The sequence below is a fragment of the Henckelia pumila genome, chromosome 3, assembly GCF_033568475.1.
Source record: "Henckelia pumila isolate YLH828 chromosome 3, ASM3356847v2, whole genome shotgun sequence".
NCBI lineage: Eukaryota > Viridiplantae > Streptophyta > Magnoliopsida > Lamiales > Gesneriaceae > Henckelia > Henckelia pumila.
In genome coordinates, this window is record NC_133122.1 from 11,455,394 (window position 1) to 11,476,375 (window position 20,982).

Consider the following 20,982-nt stretch of genomic DNA (forward strand, 5'->3'; position numbering starts at 1 on the left):
AGCTCTGCTATGGTGTCCTGTGTTGTCCCCAATCTTTCTTTCATCTGCTTATGCTCTATCTCAGCTGCCTCCATTTTTCCTTTTGTTTTGTTATTCTCTTCTTCAGACTTAATTACTTGGTTGCGCAGAGCTTCTTCACGGAAGTGATTAAGGTCCATGTCATCACGGAGATATATGTTATCCCCCCCCCCAACTTGCTCTAACTCATAGAAGTACTTGTTGGCCCTCTTCTCCCATTCTCGCTGCTCACGCCTAGCAAGGACAACCTTAGCGCAAAGTCGAGTAATCTTATGCTTCTGGTTATCAATAACCAGTTGCTTCATGCGAAAGATGGAATGGGCACGGGTACGAGGAAAACTGGGCGCCATTTTCTGAAAGAAAACAAATGGAAAGTCAAGGCTTAGAACAAAAAATCAGAAATCAGCAAATACACAACACATGAACAGTTTGCAATAATTAAAAACGAAACAGGACTGTTCGGAAAAATTTTCCAAAAAAAGAAAATTTTGAGATTTTTAATTGAGCTGATAGTATCGATTGTGAGGATCATGACACAATAGACGGAATTGGATTTCGAGTTTTTTATAAAAAGTTATAAGCATTCTAAATCTTTCCTAAAACGGCAAAAACGCGATTTCGGAGACCTAAACGAAGGAATTCGGCCGAAAAACGAGTTACCTCATGGCAAAATATAATTTTGCGATGATGTTGATTTGTGAGCTCGTTTCGGAGGGGACTACATTGGCCTTTTGGCCTCCTATGAGAAATTGCCAAAAATTTTCTAAGATATTCCCACCCGGATTATGAACCTGGCGGCTCTGATACCACAAAAATGTCACGCCCCGTGATCGAAACGTAGCATCGGCGTTGTTAACAATTTTAAATCGTAAAACAACAAGCCATGTAGTGTATAAATAGCCTTTAACCAGTCTTTTACAAATCCAGAAATGTCTTTACAATATCAAAACATGACAATAACGGAAGCAAAATATAAACGATAATAAAACTAGTAAGACTGCTAGCAATTCCATAATTTAGACTTGATCACCAACCCCAGAATGCGTGTTGCTCATCATCATCCAACTGTTCTTTGGTATCTGGGAAGGGAAGTAAGGGGGATAAGTGTTTTGGGAAACACTCAGCAAGAGAGGGCCAATCGTACATGCAAATGTCGAATATACATATATCTAGGAGTTCAAAGGAAGCACGTTCCAACACATGTCGCAACATAAATCAGAACAAGGCAAAACTTGAAACTGAGTATCAACACATATCATGAATGAAACATAAACTTAGACATAGCACTGTTATTCATCTCGTTAATCATGGCTACTGATCAGTCCCTAATTTTTACTCCTCTAAGGGGGCGAGGCCTTAAACGGTTATTATAACCCACCGCATCAGGGCCATATAATAGCTTATCATGTTTTCAGAATTCCTTACCACTTCTTAAGTCGAATTCTAACAGTGCATAACAAGGAGTTTCATAGAATAAACATGTACGAATTTCAAATAAGTATGAATCAGGCCATGTACGATTGAATTTTCACAAACAAGATCATGAACGCATTTAAAACATATATAGATATAAGCCCTCTTACTGTATTTGATTTATAAACAAATTGTGCAGAAGTATGAGTTGCTCGGTTCTGGACAGAAAATGAGGTTCCCTGATCAACTTTGGCACTGCTTCTCGGCTTAGTTTGCTGTAGGTGATTGCTTGAAACTGGAACAAGAAGTATGCTCGAATTTGGACAGAGTTTCTGCTCCAACACTTTGACAGAAGTCTACTCGAAAATGACAGAGCTGGAACCCGAAATGTGAAGTGGTGGGGCTCGAAATTTGTGTGATTTACTTGAGGTTTCTGCCACTTATTTATAGGAGAAAATCAACAGGTGAAGGGTCTCCTCATTCATGGCCAATAATGTTCATTAACAGCCATGATTCCTCATTATTTCAGCTGTTACAATCTCTTGGTTTCTAGCTGTTACAATCCTTGGCTGATACATGCAACATTAATCTGCATATTCATTGTGGCTGTTACAATTCTTGCCTATGACAAAAAACGTGGCTTCACACTATGTAGTAGCCCGGTTCCATTTTACAAGATTAAGTGATTTTAAACATGTTAGAAAATGACATATAATTTTAAAAGTGTCAAAACATGTTTAAGGAGTCCTTATTTGGTAAAAATAAGTGGAAAATCAGATTCGGAACGTCCGAAAATGATGGGGTAGGTCCCGGGGGTTCTTGGGGGCACAAAAACAGTTCGGAAACATGAGAAACAGTTCGGAGCTTCCGGGCAGATCGGAGCTTTCGATCCTGAGATCGGAGCTTCAGATCTCAACCAAAAACAGGTGTCAAGGAGATTTAAACACGTGGCCAGATGCAAGAGATCGGAGCTTCCGATCTCGGCCGTCCAAAACGTGGCAAACATGCACCGATCGGAGCTTCCGATCAGGTGATCGGAGCTTCCGATCGTGGACTATAAATAGGGGTTCCGAGGGCCACAATTTCACACCAATCTCACATCTTCTCTCTCGGTTTTAGAGTATTCTAGGTGTTTTAGGGGTGATTCTAGCCTTCCTAGGCTTGGTCCGGAGGTTGGCGAGGCGCTCCAGGGTTACGGTGGAGTGGTGCCCAAGTTCTGGGGCAATCGTCATCAGTGGGCTGACGACGGACGCAGGTATAGCTCTGGCTCCTTATAGTAAATAGGGAGTATGCTATAGCATAGTTAAGGCTTTTAGAATAAAGTGGTAATGCATGAGTACTTTGCATTGTAGTGCGGACTATAGGCTTGGACATAGTGCTGGTCTAGCTTGCCTAATGTATGAGGTACGGAAGTATTATTCGAGATATCCAGATTGAGTATGCATGTATTATGTGTTTGCATGGATTATGTGATTGCATGTTTTATATGCCTGTTGTGAAATTTCCTCGCAAGTGTACGCGTGTCAAGTTTTAATATAGTGAATAATTCAGATATCGATCCCACAGGGAGTAAAATGAAAATATTTAGTACTTGTAATTAAAATAGTCTAAACTTTGTCTAGAAAATTAAACTTTGAGAATTTTGCAATAAAATAAATAATCAGATGATTTAAAAGCAAGCACACCACTTTCAGATTAAAAATCAATCAGAGAAAAATGGTCTAGAGGTATAGATTTCACCTGGTTTCAACAACAATCAATCCTAATTAATTAATCTTCATGAATTCCAATCAATGAATAGCCAAGAACACTTACGTATATTATTTCCCTCTCCCGAGCAACAAATAATGTTTATCAACTACAATTAAATTCTAATATCCCTATTAAGAATTTATCGCAGTGATCTATCACAAAACAATGTTCTTTTTTAAAGCTCTGTTAAAATCATACACTCTCCCGAGCTGTATAAATAATTAACAGTGTAGTTTCTAATGTCCTATTCAAAATCCCCTCTCCCGAGCAATGATTTCAAATAAATATAACAAATCAATTATTGATCAGATAATTGAAAAGACAATCAATTCTAGAAAAAACAATTAATCTAGAAGAAATTCAATTCAATAAAATCAAGAATTCATGAAAGCTTCTACACCAGGTTCCATCCGACCTCTAGACTATAAAAATTAGTTCATAATAAAATTTTGAAAACAATAAATAATAAATCCAAACATGTTCAGAATTAAATAAAAGATAAGAAACAAATCCGTCGTCGACGCCGTGTCCGAACTATCAAACTCCGTCTTCGTTCTTCAGATTAAGCTCCAGAAATCTTCTCAGGAAAATCACACGATCAAACCCTCTGATTTCTGTGTTATGAGTGTGTGGCGGCTCCTCCTCCTCTCCTCTGATAATAATCTCTTTTATATCGCTCATCAAAAGCCCACAAAAAGCCCAAGAATTTATTGCCCGAAATAATTAAAATTTCCAAATCAGCAACAGGGCGGGAGCTTTAAGAACGGCGCGGGCGCGCCTTCAACTCGAACCCTTCAACTCGAAATTTCCAATTCTCGGATTTCAGAACTCTGCACGTTAGCTCTTGAAGAAGCGCTAAAGATAAGCGCTATCTTTGGCCCAATTGTGAAAAGCCCATTAACCTCTCCTGACTCTGTACGTTGTTTCCTTTTCTTTTCTTCTTTCTTCTTTTCTTTTCCTTTCTCTTCTAAACTTCTTATTTTTCTCCTCAAAATTCCATAATTCACAAAATCTCGATAATTTCCTACAATCACAAAAACAACACAATACCCACATAAATCTGTTCGAAATAAATATTTAACAATTAAAATCATATATAAATTAAGTGTATAAAATACACTTATCAAATACCCCCAAACTTAGACTTTTGCTAGTCCCAAGCAAAACTATTAAATTCCAAAAACTCATTCTCTCAAAAAAAACCAACAAGAATAGTCAAGAAATATTATGGAGCAATGGCCTCATCAATGATTTCAAAAATATCAAATCCAATCATATCCAACCTACTAACACTTGAAAGTTTTAGCCAATCACAAAATAATAACCGCATAAACTCACAATCTCCGCAACTCAAGTTCAAAACACCATTCTCCAAATTCAATTCAAACATTCATAGATCATGAGAACTTTTCAAGGATAGCATAGGATCAAATATAAGATATTGAATCAAAAACACTCACAATTAGGTAAATGCAAAGAATAAATGTGTAAGTGTTTAGATCAAAATTCATAATCATTAAAAGCATCAATCAACAGTCCATAGGCTAAATTCTCGCAACTCTTCTCCACTAGTATATTGGGCAACTGAGACTCGGTCAATAGGACTTATTCAGCTTATAATGTAAGGCCTGGCTCATGGCTACAAATGAAGGATAAGAATTCAAAATAAGGATTAATTCATATTTTTATGCTCATTCTAACTTCAACTCCTTTTCATTCACAATTTCACACTTTTTCTCTTCAATTCACTTCATTAATTTTTTTCTCAACTTCATCTTCTTTCACAACACTTTTCAACTTTCATCAATTTTTTTCTACTACCTTTTTCATTTTTTTTCTTTTTAATTCATCCACCACACCATTCCATTTTTCACAAATATTAACTAGGAGCATATAACAATTTAGCATTCAAATTACTCTCTTAAAGATAGGAAATAGTGTTTAGGCTATTCAGGTAGTCAATGTAGGACCTTGAAATAATGACGAATGGGGGTTTAATCACACGTTTACATGCATACCACTCGATTTTCAATAAAGCTCAAATAAGGTACTAGGGATAACATATTAATAGGTAGCTTGAAAGGCTCAAACAAATTCAGAAAAATTGCCTAAATCATTCCTAATCTCAGTTTTGCCCGTATTTTGCCTCGAAGAGTGTTCGAACTAGTTCTAGAAAAGTCTCAATCCACAATTAAATCATACAAATCTCAATCAGTGCAGGAAAGAATAATCATCAGCAGTTAACGATGATTTTCACAAAAAAATTCAGATTTTCTCGTACCTCAATGTACTAATATACAAGTGTAGCTCAAATGGGCAACTAAGGATAAATTCAATGAAAATTAGGCCCAAAAATTTCAAACAATGCCTCAATCATATCTATGTATGTATGTCTCAAAAATCAGATTCAAGTATTAATCACAAAGTATATAAGAAATTGTTCATCTAATTGGTTCCATATTTTCAAAAATATTTGTCAAATAAGTAGACAATCATGGATTTCAGTTATAGCACAAAAATATTTTTCATTGGCCATGCATCCATATATTTCTCAACTTCTTTTAAATTCAACTCAACTCAACCAAAAACAACTAAACTCAACAAAAATTTTATCTATGAAATTCAAAACTCAACTTTCACAACTAAATCAAACATTGATTCACCCCCCCCCCCCCCCCAAACTTAATGTAATCATTGTCCCTAATGATTAAAAACAATAAAAAGAACAAGGGACTCATACCTTCGACACCGAGCATCAGGACTCGGCATCATCATCATCATCATCTCCATGGAAAGAAGGTGCAGCAGCAGCAGTATCATCAGAAGACCACTGCGGAGGAGGTGGATAAGGCACAACAGTGGGCGGATAATTCTGGGCGAGAGCGGCAGTGAAGTCATGCATATATGTCATATGTGCTCGCATCATCTTCCACTGCTTCTTCATCTGAGTAAGCACGGCCGTAGAATAATCACGAGTAGAATACTCAGTGGCCGGATGCGTCGGTAGTGACATAGGTCCTTCCAAATGGGAAGGTGCTGGCTCAAAGTATGGTAGTGGCTCCGAGGGTTGCGGTGGTTCAGCTGCCTGTTCAGAAGTACTGGCTGCTTTCTTCTTCTTGTCCCGTCTCAATGCACCAGTAATTCTTATAGGACCTCGAATTGGAAGAATCTGCTCCGTATCATCCCACACAACACCAGCTAACCGGTAAAGTTGAGTAATCAAAGACGAGTGGGGTAAACTGATAGTCGAGGAACCCCTAACTGCAGCAATAATAGACTCCTGAATCACCCTCCCAGCATCAACAGATTTTCCAGTGACAATGCAGTACACAAGACCAGCTCTAACCTTAGTCACATCAGATGTATGCCCAGATGGCAAAATTCTGGCAGCCACAAACTCATGCCAATTATTCGCTTCTCGTCTAAGAAAGATGGATGGAAATGTAACAGCTTCATCCTTTGAATTCCTCTTCCATTCCGCCTCATCATGACACAAAGTCTGAATTACAATATTCTCTGGATATGACTCATTCTTAAATACCTCATACTCATCATCAGAAATGTCCAAATCCGGCATTTCAAAGAGACGGTTAATTGTACTCTTATCAAAAGGCACCAATTTCCCTCGAACTCGAACTTTCAGATTCACGTCTTTGACCATCAAATTTGCATAAAACTCATGAATCAATGATATAACAGCATCTGGTGGACTCCTCACAAATGTCTCCCAACCTCTTCTCTTAGCTTCAATTAACGCCGGCGCACTATGCTCTCTCAAACTCATTCTTCTTTCTTTGTGCATCCCTCTCTCCATTACATCAAAACAATACTCCTCTGCTGTGGCATTCCAAAATCTGTTTCTATCATATGAAGCAGCAGAGGACGAAGAAATTGCTCCTTTCCCTTTGGTTTTCGGTGGCATTGTAACTCAATAATTCAACTCAAATCAAATCAAATGCCTCAAACAATGCACTAAACTCCCAACAATTCCAGCAACCAATGTTCAAATATAACCCAAGCAATTCAACAAACACTTGGTAGGCACGAATAAAATGATATAGAATCAAATGTACTACACACCACAGCTCAGACAACCCAATAGCCTCAAATCACAACATTTATCAAGAATCAAATGTAAGAGAGAAAATTTCAGCTTTTGTACCATTCACGAATAACATTTTCCAAATTCTCCAAATTCCCCTTTCTCGACAAGCGTAGATGGAGCAAGACCAATTCTGAGAATCTATGCCTTGTAATCAAGATCAAAATCCTTGAGATGATGATATTTTGTTGACTGGAAGATTTACGATGATCGTGCCAGTGCGTGAGTTTTAAAGATGGACTCGAACGAGGAGATTTAAAGATGGACTCAAACGAGGGATCGTGATTTAAGTCTGGGAGGAGTAGACTCTGGGCTTTTAAATTTCTGAAGTAATGCTTGCGCGATAGCGCCTAATAATGCGCTGTTCAATCGCGCGTTAGCGCTTGATGTGGTGTGGTAAAAGAGCGCGATAGCACCTAAGATAGCGCTATTACGGAGCGCAATAGCGCCTGATGTGGAGGGGTAAGGAGCGCGTTAGCGCTAGGATGCAGTGCGGATGAACCTGTAAGGGCACGATTGCGCTGGTGAAAGAGCTATCGCGCTTGGTGATCCAAGTTAGGCAGGTGTCATGCTCACGAACCGTTCGTGTATCAGTGCAACGGAGTGGCGCGGGCGCGCCTTTAAGTCGCAAAACAACTCCTATTTCGTTCAGGTAAGGCGCGGGCGCTTCGATAAATGGAGCGGGCGCGCCGCTTGCTCGAATTTGAGATTTCTGGAGCCTACAAATTTTTGAAAATTAAGAAAAATTAGCTCAAAAATTTAAAATAAATAAAAAAAAATACTTAAAACAATTAAATAACAAAAATTAAATAAACTAAAAATAAAAACAAATAAAATAAAATAAAAGAAAATGCTTGGGTTGCCTCCCAAGTAGCGCTTGGTTTAAAGTCGTCAGCCCGACTTTAACGGGATTAATTCTTCCCTTTCTCTTTCACTCGCCAAATAAATTCCATGAACCGCCTTTTAAATTTTGCTTTTTTCGTGGCCTTCTTTGGTGGTTTTGGCGCTCTCACGTTCGATGAATCAACCGCAATGTCGGCTTTTGAACGACCCTCCAAATTCATAACCGGCTCTATCAAGCATAATTTTTCAATAGGGGTGTTAGATGACTTCATGAATATATTAAAAATTACACTCTCACCGTCCACACCCATTGACAATGCACCTCTCTTCACCTCTATCATGGCATCGGCAGTGGCCAAGAAAGGTCTCCCCAATATCAGGGGCATGTTTGCATCCTTCTCCATATCTAACACAACAAAATCCGCTGGAAAAATAAATTTATCTACTTTTACCAAAACATCTTCAATGATTCCAAGCGGATATCTGATAGATCGATCAGCCAACTGCAACGCGATCATGGTGGGCTTCACCTCACCAAGTCCTAAGCTCCTGAAAATAGACAAGGGCATGAGATTAATGCTAGCTCCTAAATCGCAAAGTGCATTATTAAAATAAGAAGAGCCAATAGTGCAAGGAATAGTAAAACTCCCTGGATCCTTAAGCTTTTGTGGCATCTTCTTTTGGAGCACCGCACTGCACTCTTTCGTTAAATTCACTACCTCATTCTCTTGAAGTCTCCTTTTCTTGGACATCACCTCCTTGATGAACTTCGCATAATTCGGCATTTGCTCCAAAGCTTCAGCAAAGGGAATTTTGATGTGAATCTTCTTAAAAATCTCCAAGAACTTGGAAAATTTCTCGTCCAATGCTTTCTTTTTGAACATTTGCGGGTAGGGAAGTGGAGGCTTGTACATCGGTTTCGGCTCCAGTTCAGGCTCCTTCTCTTTCTCCTCAACTTTTTCCTCAAGTTTCTTATCCGCAACAGTAGGAATTTGGACTCCAATGTCTTTGGCACTCCGCACTTCGATGGCATTGCACTGCTCCTTGGGATTCACCTCAGTATTGCTAGGGAACTGGCCGTGATTGTTGTCCTTCAGTGTGTTCGCCAACTGCCCAATACTAGTCTCCATGGATTGCAACACTGCTCCCATGTTGGCCATGTGCGTCTCTAAACTGTCAAGTCGAGACTCAGTTCTCGCCATCCTCTTACCTGATTCCTGCACAAAAGTACTAACCACATCCTCCAACGACTGCTTACCCTCATCCTTGTTTGTATTGAATCCCGAAGGATTCAGCACATTTTTATTGTTAGCATACGAAAAATTTTCATGATTACGCAAGCTAGGATGATAAGTATTTGGGACAGGGTTACCTCTATAGCCTCCATATCCTCGGTAGCCATTTGGATTTATATAATTGACTTGCTCTATGGCCGGTGAATATTCAACTCCAGTTGAATCTGCAACATTAATTTTATTCAAAGAAGCTACCTGTGTAGTCAGTGCAGATAACTGAGCAGTGATGGACGTGAGAGGATCCACTGCATACACTCCAGCTGGCTTCTTTACTCCTATACGCTCAGATGGCCATTGGAAACTATTGACCGTCATCTCCTCCAACATATCATAAGCCTGAGCATGATCCTTCGCAAATATAGTACCTCCAGCAGCAGAATCGAAATTCATCCTTGTAGGCGCATTCAGTCCGTTGTAAAACCACTCGATCTGTTCCCAATCTGCAAAATTGTGGTAAGGACAACGTCTTAATAATTCTTTATACCTTTCCCACGCCTCGTATAACTGTTCAGTGTCCATCTGCCGAAAGGTGCTGATCTCGATCTTCAGTTGGGTGGTTTTGGCAGGAGGAAAATATTTTGCAAGAAATTTTTCTGCCATCACCTCCCAAGTAGTGATGCTTCCAAGCGGCAGTGATTGCAACCAACTTCTGGCTTGATCCCTGAGAGAAAACGGAAACAAGCGTAAGCGTATAATATCCTCAGACACACCATTAATTTTTACCGTATCGGTTATCTCCAAAAAGGTGCGTAGGTGTAGATAAGGATCGGCAGTGGCGCTCCCATTAAATTGGTTCTGTTGAACCATGTTGATCAATACAGGCTTCAGCTCAAAATTGTTTGCATTGATAGTTCCTCGAGCGATTCCAGAATAGTGAGCCTGGATCGTCGGTCTGAAGTGATCTCTAATAGGCACTAGGGGAGCTTGATTTGCTTCTTGTTCAGCCATTCTTTCAATTTCTTCTCTTCTAGCTCGTCTTAAAGCACGTGCAGTGCGCTCGATCTCCGGATCAAACAGTAGAGAATTAGCACTTTGAGATCGTTGCATAGACTGCAATTAAAAGATAAGAAAAAATTAATTAGTAACTTAAAATAAAAAAAAAACTCTAAATTAAAATCTAGACTAATTGGTAACAAGACTAAAAAAATAATCAAAATTTACTCCCAGGCAACGGCGCCAAAAACTTGTTGTGAAATTTCCTCGCAAGTGTACGAGTGTCAAGTTTTAATATAGTGTTTTAATTCAGATATCGATCCCACAGGGAGTAAAATGAAAATATTTAGTACTTGTAATTAAAATAGTATAAACTTTATCTAGAAAATTAAACTTTGAGAATTTTGCAATAAAATAAATAATCAGATGATTTAAAAGCAAGCACACCACTTTCAGATTAAAAATCAATCAGAGAAAAATGGTCTAGAGGTATAGATTTCACCTGGTTTCAACAACAATCAATCCTAATTAATTAATCTTCATGAATTCCAATCAATTAATAGCCAAGAACACTTACGTATATTATTTCCCTCTCCCGAGCAACAAATAATGTTTATCAACTACAATTAAATTCCAATATCCCTATTAAGAATTTATCGCAGTGATCTATCACAAAACAATGTTCTTTTTTAAAGCTCTGTTAAAATCATACACTCTCCCGAGCTGTATAAATAATTAACAGTGTAGTTTCTAATGTCCTATTCAAAATCCCCTCTCCCGAGCAATGATTTCAAATAAATATAACAAATCAATTATTGATCAGATAATTGAAAAGACAATCAATTCTAGAAAAAACAATTAATCTAGAAGAAATCCAATTCAATAAAATCAAGAATTCATGAAAGCGTCTACACCAGGTTCCATCCGACCTCTAGAATATAAAAATTAGTTCATAATAAAATTCTAAAAACAATAAATAATAAATCCAAACATGTTCAGAATTAAGTAAAAGATAAGAAACAAATCCGTCGTCGACGCCGTGTCCGAACTATCAAACTCCATCTTCGTTCTTCAGATTAAGCTCCAGAAATCTTCTCAGGAAAATCACACGATCAAACCCTCTGATTTCTGTGTTATGAGTGTGTGGCGGCTCCTCCTCCTCTCCTCTGATAATAATCTCTTTTATATCGCTCATCAAAAGCCCACAAAAAGCCCAAGAATTTATTGCCCGAAATAATTAAAATTTCCAAATCAGCAACAGGGCGGGCGCTTTAAGAACGGCGCGGGCGCGCCATCAACTCGAACCCTTCAACTCGAAATTTCCAATTCTCAGATTTCAGAACTCTGCGCGTTAGCTCTTGAAGAAGCGCTAAAGATAAGCGCTATCTTTGGCCCAATTGTGAAAAACCCATTAACCTCTCCTGACTCTGTACGTTGTTTCCTTTTCTTTTTTTCTTTCTTCTTTTCTTTTCCTTTCTCTTCTAAACTCCTTATTTTTCTCCTCAAAATTCCATAATTCACAAAATCTCGATAATTTCCTACAATCACAAAAACAACACAATACCCACATAAATCTGCTCGAAACAAATATTTAACAATTAAAATCATATATAAATTAAGTGTATAAAATACACCTATCAATGCCTTTATATACAGCATGTCATGACTGTATGTTGCATACATGAGCATATTGAGCTTTTACTTTAGAGGTATCCTATAGTAGGGCGCTCACCCTACGAGTTTGTGGATGGTTGGATACGTAAGTCTTGTGTCAGGTCACCTTTATGGTTGGACACATGTACTAGTATCAGGTCACCATTATCCACTTGGTATATGAGCCACCTCCTGATGCGACGGAGCATCGTGCTATATACCCTGGGCCCGGTCTATGAGCTTGTTTTTTGACCTGAGAGTCTTGGTACCCAGTTCACTTGCATACATGCACACATAACACCGTATACTCATACTCTCGAACTGAGCATGTTAGGCTCACTTCCGGTTATTTTTCTGTTGGCTGGATGCCCTATTCCATGGGGCAGATGCAGGTAGTTCTCCCGGAGACAGGGAGGTTAGGTGGTGACCAAGGCTGGATAGCGAGGTTGACCACTAGGTTTTGCTTACCTGGTATTTGACTTACTTTAATTCTGCAGTTTCTCTAATTAAGATTATTTAATTAATTAATTGCATGCTTAAGTTCTGATTAGTAGGTGATCACGGTGCGGGTCACTACATTTATGGTATCAGAGCATGCATAGTAATCTTGGGATCTAGATTGTTGAAATTGGGATTAACTTTTAATCATCGTGTAGATGGCGGGTCATGGTGACGAGAGTAGTCACGGCAGCATAGGTGGACGCTGGGGTGATCAGGATGATCGAGAGCATCGTCGGGGCCGTCATCACTGTCTCCATGATGATCACTAGCGTTTCAGCATGCATAGGTTTATGCAGATGGGTCTGAAGCCTTTAGTCGGAGGAGAGTCACCGGAGGATGCAGGAAACTGGCTACGACGTATGGAAGTTTGTTTCCGGGAGTTCCGATGCACTGAGGAGCAGCGGATGGAGACTCTTGATTTACTGGTCGAAGGACGAGCTCGAAAGTGGTGGGATTCTACTTCTGAGCCTTTTATTGCAGCCCGAGGAGTTGCTACCTGGGATGAGTTCCGCACGGCTTTTCATAAGCTGTATTTTCCTCCTGCTCTCCGACAGACGAAGACAAGTGAGTTGCTGGGTTTGCAGCAAGGATCGATGTCGATCGAAGAATACCAGTTGAAGTTCTTTGAGTTACTGCCCTATTGCCCCCAGATTTTTGATAGCACGGAGGCGAAGTATAATCTGTTCCTGCAAGGTCTTAATCCGGAGATTCATGACCGAGTTGCTGTGGGAGATGACATGACTTACAAGGGATTAGTGAGCCGATGTCACCAGGCAGAGGACAGCATCCGCCGTAACAGATCCTTCTACTCATCTAGACCCGCGAGTTCCTTGGGTCCCCGTGCTCAGTCATTCAAAAAGTCTAGTTCTACTTCTTCTTCCTCAGGATCCGAGGAGGTGATGCATTTCGGCAGAATGAATCAAGGTCCTTGCAAGCATTGTGGTGGGAATCATCCTGCCAATAGGTGCCGGAAGGTTTCAGGGGCGTGCTTTCGATGTGGAGAAATTGGCCACCTGAAGAAGGATTGTCCACAGGCCGGGGGAGCTGGTTCTGGCTCAGGTTCTGGTTCTCAGGCTTCAGTGCAGCAGAGGCCACAGGGACAGTCGACAGGGGGTTCTAATTTGAAACCTCGTGCTTCCAGTCAAGTATTCTCCTTGAGACATGATCAGGCGGTGGATGAGAATGAGAAAGTTATAGCGGGTACGTTCTTGTTATTTGATATACCTGCTTTTGCACTCATTGACACTGGTGCATCTCATTCTTTCATATCTGCACGTTTTGTTAAGAAATATAAGTTGTCATACATTTCACTAGACACAGTGGTTGTTGTTTCTACCCCGACGGGTCAGTCTGCGTCGGCTAAGCGTCTAGTGATGGGTTGCCCTTTAGAGTTCGAAGGGAATGTCTTGATGGTGAATCTCATGATATTAGCAATGGAGGATTTCGATTGCATTTTGGGAATTGATGTGTTAACTACATACCGAGCTTCAGTGGATTGTTACCAGAGATTGGTAAAATTTCATCCGGTTGGCAATGATAGCTGGTTCTGTAACGTCCGAAAATTTGCTACGTAAATCCACATGTATAACTAGGAGATTTAATAATTTTAAAATAATGTGAAAATGTGTTAAATTAATTTTATATGTTATTATGTGAATTATGTGATATATTGGCATGTTTTAAATATTTTTTCGGCATTTAAATCGGTATGTTGTTATTTATGAATTTATTTGAGAAAGTTTATTTTATGATCGCGTAGGCAGGACCGTGGACGGACGAGATGTTAGTTTTCACCCAAAATATTTTATGAGATTTTTAGGAGCCTTAAAATATTATTTTAAGTTAAGATTTTAAGAAAATTATGGTATTTATATATATATATATTTATATGTCCGTTTTTACCCAAAATAAGTCATTTTAATGAATTTTATTAAGCTTTAAAAATCTCATTAATAATAATTTCGGGATTTACTTAGTTTTATCAAATTAGAATGTATTTTAAATTTTAAAATTAGAGTATTTAATTATCCTAATTATCTATTAATTATTTAACCTAGATTATCCTAAATATTATACCCTAAATCCCTCCCAAACGCACGCCTCACCTCTTAGCCGCCTCCATCACCCTCTTCTCCACCATTTTCACATTCCATCAGAGTTTTCCCAGCCTCATAGCCGATCTTTGAAGGTTTTTGGATTATTTAGAAGATCCGTTCGTCCCGGCGAGCCCGATACGCGTCGTTTACGTCGTTTCATCTAAATAATTATAAAGACATGTCTCGAATCCATTCTTGGCCACCATTTAAATCATATTACAAATATTTTATGCTTACAAGATCTGATATTGCATGTGTTATGATCTAGAAAAGAAAACATTAAAGTTCATGCATGTTCCTCACGTTTTTGCATTTCATGGCTCGGTTTTGCACTATTTCTGGACATGGCTTGGTTCGAACTGCTGGCTGATTGTTCATGGGTCTAGGTGGGTTCATAGGGGTCGGTTTAGGCAAGGTGGTTCACGGCTGGAAGGGCTGGAACCAAGGGAAAAGGGGCTGGGACAGCAGCTAGGCGGGCAGAGGGAGCTGTCTGGTTTATGGCCCTTGGCCGAGCCATGCAAGGCTTTGCTCGGGCCAGGCCTGGTCTGATGGATGCACTTGGACCCTGGGGTGGTCCAAGTGCCCGAGCTCCGGCCTTTGGTGGCCGGAGCTAGTCGGAACATGCAAAGTATCATGGGCTGTCCAGAAAAGGGGCCTGCGCAGCTTGCATGGGGTTTAGGGGCCTTGTCCGAGCCATGCAAGGCTTGGCTCGAGCCAGGCCTGGTCCAGGGGTTGCACCTAGACCATGGGGTGGTCTAGGTGTCAGAGCTCCGGCCATGGGTGGCCTGAGCTGGTCAGAAAGTTAAGGGGAGTAAGGGCTGCTCCATGGGAGGGGCTGCGTGGGGTTTCTTGGGATTTAGGGGTTGTGGCTGAGCCAAGCAGGGATTGGCTCGAGCCAGGCCTCAGGCTGGGGTTGCACCTGGACCCTGGGGTGGTGCAGGTGCCGGAGCTCTGGCCGATGGTGGAAGGAGCAAGGTGTTTAAGGGGCTAAGGCGACAGCTGCCGCAAGGGGGTTTGAGAATAGGTTAGGGTCGGGTTCGATGGTTTCAAGTGAGCCGGGCTCGGGTCTTTGGGTCCGAGTCCGGGTTGGGTCAAGTCTTGATGGGTCAAAATATTTTTAGTCCGGGTCTAAATTTTATTATTTGGGCTTAAGTATCTTATTTTAATTAATTAAGAGTTCAAGTTAATAAATTATGGGTTGGGCTTGATTAATTAATTAGACTAAATTAATGGGCTTTAATAATTATTGAGGTGAACCCACTAATTTGTCATGGGCCATGTGATCCATAAGAATTATTGGGTCAAGTTCAGTCGGGTTAATAATTTTATCGGTCTAATTTATAGTAATGGTTAGTTAATAATTTTATTAATTTAACTTTAAATTAATAATTTGATGGGCCTAAATTATGTTTTAAGTGAGCCCATTAGTTTCTCATGGGCCTGGGGGCCCATGAAGCTAATTGGGCCAGGTCAGATTGGGCTTTTGGGTTTTTGGGCCAGTCTATAAATTTTTGAGTTTAAGTCTAGTGGTCAGCAGCTCGAACAAGGCCTTGGAAAAATAAATGTCCGTAAATATATATTTAATTCATGCATGCATTTTTATTAGATATATAAGTATGATTTTTAAGAAAATAAATTAAATATATATTTACGGACAAATTTTCATGAAAATAAAGAAATAATGAGAATTTTTATGTTCATGCATCATTAAGAATTTTTATGATAAGTTTAATTGCATGTTAAGAAAAATATATTTTTATGGAAGTTGAAGTGAAGGTGAAAAGTGATGTGGTTGGAGGCACCTTCCTAATGATGTATAAGTATGATGAGCTTATGGATCCCGCTGAGAGGGCTGGTGAAGTGGCAGCACAGAGGTGGAAACCCCACCGCCGCGTACGTTGGTTTTTAGATTGATCAATCGCTCAGTATGATGCCACCGACATGGATACGACCTGTTGAGAACTAAGAAAATATGATAAGTTAATTTATGATATTTATTTAGTATGATGATACATGTTATAGCATGATGATTAAGCAGTATAATTTTATTTCATGTTTATATGCATAATATTTTAAGATCATGCACGTATATTTATATTCACGTATTTTATATGATGTGTGCTTGTGTGTGGTTTCATTTTGTTATGTAAGGATAGAACGTGTTGAGCCTCTAGGCTCACTAGATTTAAATGGTATCAGAGCCGACCTCTCTTAGTACGGTATGGTTCGGGGACGAACCAAGCGGAAGCTGGTGGGCATGTGACGCCCGGGGCTGAGGAGGCAGGGAGTGATCGCCGGTGCAAAGAGGTTGCACGGACAATGAGCGGCTCCTGGTAGGCTTCTAGGCAGAGGGAGACATGAATGAACCGATCCCGTGCCGGAATGAGAGGGGATTCTGAGATTGTGTAGGTATGGGACTACATAGTTGAAGAGGGTTTAAAAGATTTCATATGTACTGCTCATATCAAGAAGGTGCATCTTCTTTTCGGGAGCTCATCACATAAAAACTCCAAAGTTAAGCGTGCTTGACTTGGGGTAATTACAGGATGGGTGACCCCTTGGGAAGTTTCTCAAGGTGCGTGTGAGTGAGGATATAAGCACGCTGAAAAGACCCGTCTTGATACATTGGGTCGTTACAGGTTCTTTTATGATGAGGGAGCGCGACCTCAGATGCCATTGGTATCAGCTTTGAAAGCTTGTCGAGCTTTGGAATCTGGCGCGGAAGGCTACCTCATCTATGCAGTTGATACATTCACTGGAAGTATTGGTATAGAAGCTATTCCTGTTGTGAACGAATTCCCAGATGTATTTCCAGAAGAAATTCCAGGATTTCCTCCAGTACGCGAAGTTGAGTTCGGTATAGATCTGATGTCAGGGACTTCGCCTATTTCTCGAGCACCGTATCGTCTGGCTCCGTCAGAGATGCGTGATTTGAAGCAGCAGCTTCAGGATCTGTTGGACAAGGGATATATTCGTCCAAGTGTTTCTCCTTGGGGAGCACCTGTTCTATTCGTGAAGAAAAAGGATGGGTCTATGCATTTGTGCATTGATTATCGCTAGTTGAACAGGGTAACGGTCAAGAATAAGTATCCTTTGCCTCGTATAGATGATCTGTTTGATCAATTGCAGGGTACTTCGGTCTACTCGAAGATTGATTTGAGATCTGGATATCATCAAATGCGAGTTCGAGATCAAGATATAGCCAAGACAGCATTCAGGACTAGGTATGGGCATTATGAGTTCCTAGTAATGCCGTTTGGGTTGACTAATGCACCGACTGTATTTATGGATCTAATGAATCGTGTATTCAGAGAATTTCTGGACAAGTTTGTCGTTGTATTTATTGATGATATCTTGGTGTATTCACATGATGTAAATGAGCACGTTTATCATTTGAGGCTGGTATTGCAAACTCAGAGGGATAGACAGTTGCACGCCAAATTGAGTAAGTGTGAGTTTTGGCTGGATCGGGTGATGTTTCTTGGCTACATTATATCCAGAGATGGAGTTTCTATGGATCCGAGCAAGATTGAGGTTGTAATGAACTGGTCGCGTCCGACGACGGTAGCTGAGATCCGTAGTTTTCTGGGTCTAGCAGGATATTATCGTCGCTTTATCGCGAATTTCTTGCAGCTCGCTCGACCTTTGACACAAATTACTTGGAAGGGCTTGAATTTTGAGTGGTCCTCAGAAAGTGAGGAGAATTTCTGTGAACTTCATAGACGATTGACTTCTGTGCCTGTGTTGGCTTTGTCGTCTGGATCTGGAGGGTATGTAGTATACATGGATGCTTCTCTTCAGGGACTGGGATGTGTCCTGACTCAGAATGGCCATGTGATTGCATATGCCTCTAGACAGTTAAAAGTTCACGAAAATAACTACCCAGTGCATGATCTTGAGTTAGCAGCTATTGTATTTACATTGAAGATCTGGCGTCATTATCTTTATGGAGAAAGATTTGAGATCTTCACAGACCACAAAAGTCTCAAGTATTTGTTTACTCAGGCAGAATTGAACATGAGACAGAGACGTTGGATGGATTTGCTTAAGGATTATGACTGTGAAATCAAGTATCATCCAGGAGCTTCTAATCTCACTGCTGATGCCTTGAGCCGCAAGGTGCGACTGTCCGCACTACAGACTTGTTCTGTGGCAAGTGCAATTGAAGATTGTTGTTCTTTAGGGTATACCTTCAAGCATAAGAAAGGTATGTAGAGTATCCAGATGTTTGCGATCTTATATGAGCCTGCTTTGTATTCTTGGATTCGAGATGCTCAGATGGCTGATCCGAAGACCCAGCGTTTGGCTCGTTTAGCCAGGGATGATAGTTCTTTTGGATTCCATTATCAGTCAGATGGTTTTCTTTGTTTATCTGGCCGTATTGTTGTTCCGAAGGATGATACTCTGAGGGAGGAGATTTTATCCCAGGCTCATCGTTCTAAATTGAGTATTCATCCGGGAAGCCACAAGATGTACAAGGATTTGTGTACCAGGTTCTGGTGGAAAGGAATGAAAAGGAGTGTGTATCTATATGTTTCTAGATGTTTGGTGTGTCAACAGGTCAAGGCAGAGCACCGACGACCTGGAGGGTTGCTTCACAGTTTACCTATTCCTGATTGGAAATTGGAGTTGATCACGATGGACTTCGTGACCCATTTACCGGTGAGCTCGAGAAATTGTGATGCTATATAGGTTGTGGTGGACCGACTCACCAAGTCAGCACATTTCATTCCTTAAAACCGAGACTTTAGTTATGATAGGATGGCATGATTGTACATCCAGGATATTGTTCGATTGCACAGAGTGCCTGTGAGCATCGTCAGCGATCGAGATCCTAGGTTTACTTCCAGGTTCTGGGGGAGTCTTCAGCGCGCTATGGGTACTACTCTTAGTTTGAGTACAGCATATCACCCAGAGACTGACGGGCAGTCAGAGCGCACGATTCGTACTCTTGAATACATGTTGCGAGCATGTTCTATGGATTTTGGTCCAGCATGGCAAGATCAGTTGCCATTGATTGAGTTCGCATACAACAACAGTTACCATCGCAGTATTGGGATGGCTCCGTTTGAGGAGTTGTACGGGCAACGATGTCGTACTCCACTGTTCTGGGAGGAAGTGGGGGAGCGACAGGTTGAGGGACCAGAGTTAGTCTAGCAGGCTGTTGATATTGTTGGGCAGATCAAGAAGAGAATTAAGGTTGCGCAGGATCGACAAGCTAGTTATGCGAATGTCAAGCGCAGACCTTTACTGTTTGAGGTGGGTGAGAAAGTATTCCTGAAAGTCTCACCATTTCGCAGGATTTTTAGATTCGGTCACAAAGGTAAGCTATCTCCTAAGTTCATTGGTCCATTTGAAATTCTGGAAAGTGTTGGAGATCTGGCTTACAGGTTGGCGTTACCACCGTATTTGTCAAAAATCCATGACGTGTTCCATGTTTCACTGTTACGACGGTATGTGGCAGATGAGTCTCATATCTTACAGCCGTCTGAGGTACAGTTGGACTCGAATTTGACATACGTTGTGAGACCTCGATTCTAAACCACTAATGTCGGAGTAAACAACAAGTAAGCGAACAAGAATCCAAGAGTAAAACAATTCAAAGTTTTTTTTTTTTTTTAAATGCCGCGCGCCCGCGCGAGTAACCAAGCTCGCGCGTGCGCGGGCTTCAACAACCGAGACCAACCAAAGGCTCGCGCCCGCGCGAGGTACCAAGCTCGCGCGCGCGCAGGCAAACAATTCAGAGGCCCAACGGAGGCCTCGCGCATGCGCGAGGAACGCCTCGCCCGCGCGCGGAAGGCCTGGGCAGAAAATGCTCAGGCTGCAGAAAATAAAGAAAGGATTCCGCGCTTGGTCCGACATGCCTTCAAATACATATGCAATAACAGGGTGTAGGGAAACATTCCATAACAAGTCATGCTTTCAGAAGGCCTAAAAACAACCAGAAGTCTAAAACGATACAACAACAACATACTTCGATTTTAGATTACAATCCGAATACAAACTAATTCGAATAACAAAACATATCAAGTTCGAGTTCTAACATGCTTCAATCTTAAACTAGATAAACATGCTAATTCGACTTCTAAACCGAGTCTCACTTCTACTACTTGCCCTCGAAGCTAACCATGCCTCTTCTGACTTGTTCCTGCCCCACCTGTTGCCAAGTACACATACAAAACAAAGCAACAGCCGGATAACCGGTGAGAACGACATTCCCAGTAAAAGCAACATAACAAGTAATACAAGTAACAAACATGCTTTCAATACAATAACGAAATCAATAACATCGTAATGAAATGCATGTCTTTAAACAGGGATATCAAATCTGATAACGAGGGATTGTTGTTGTGCCTTTGGGATCCCGAGGATAAGA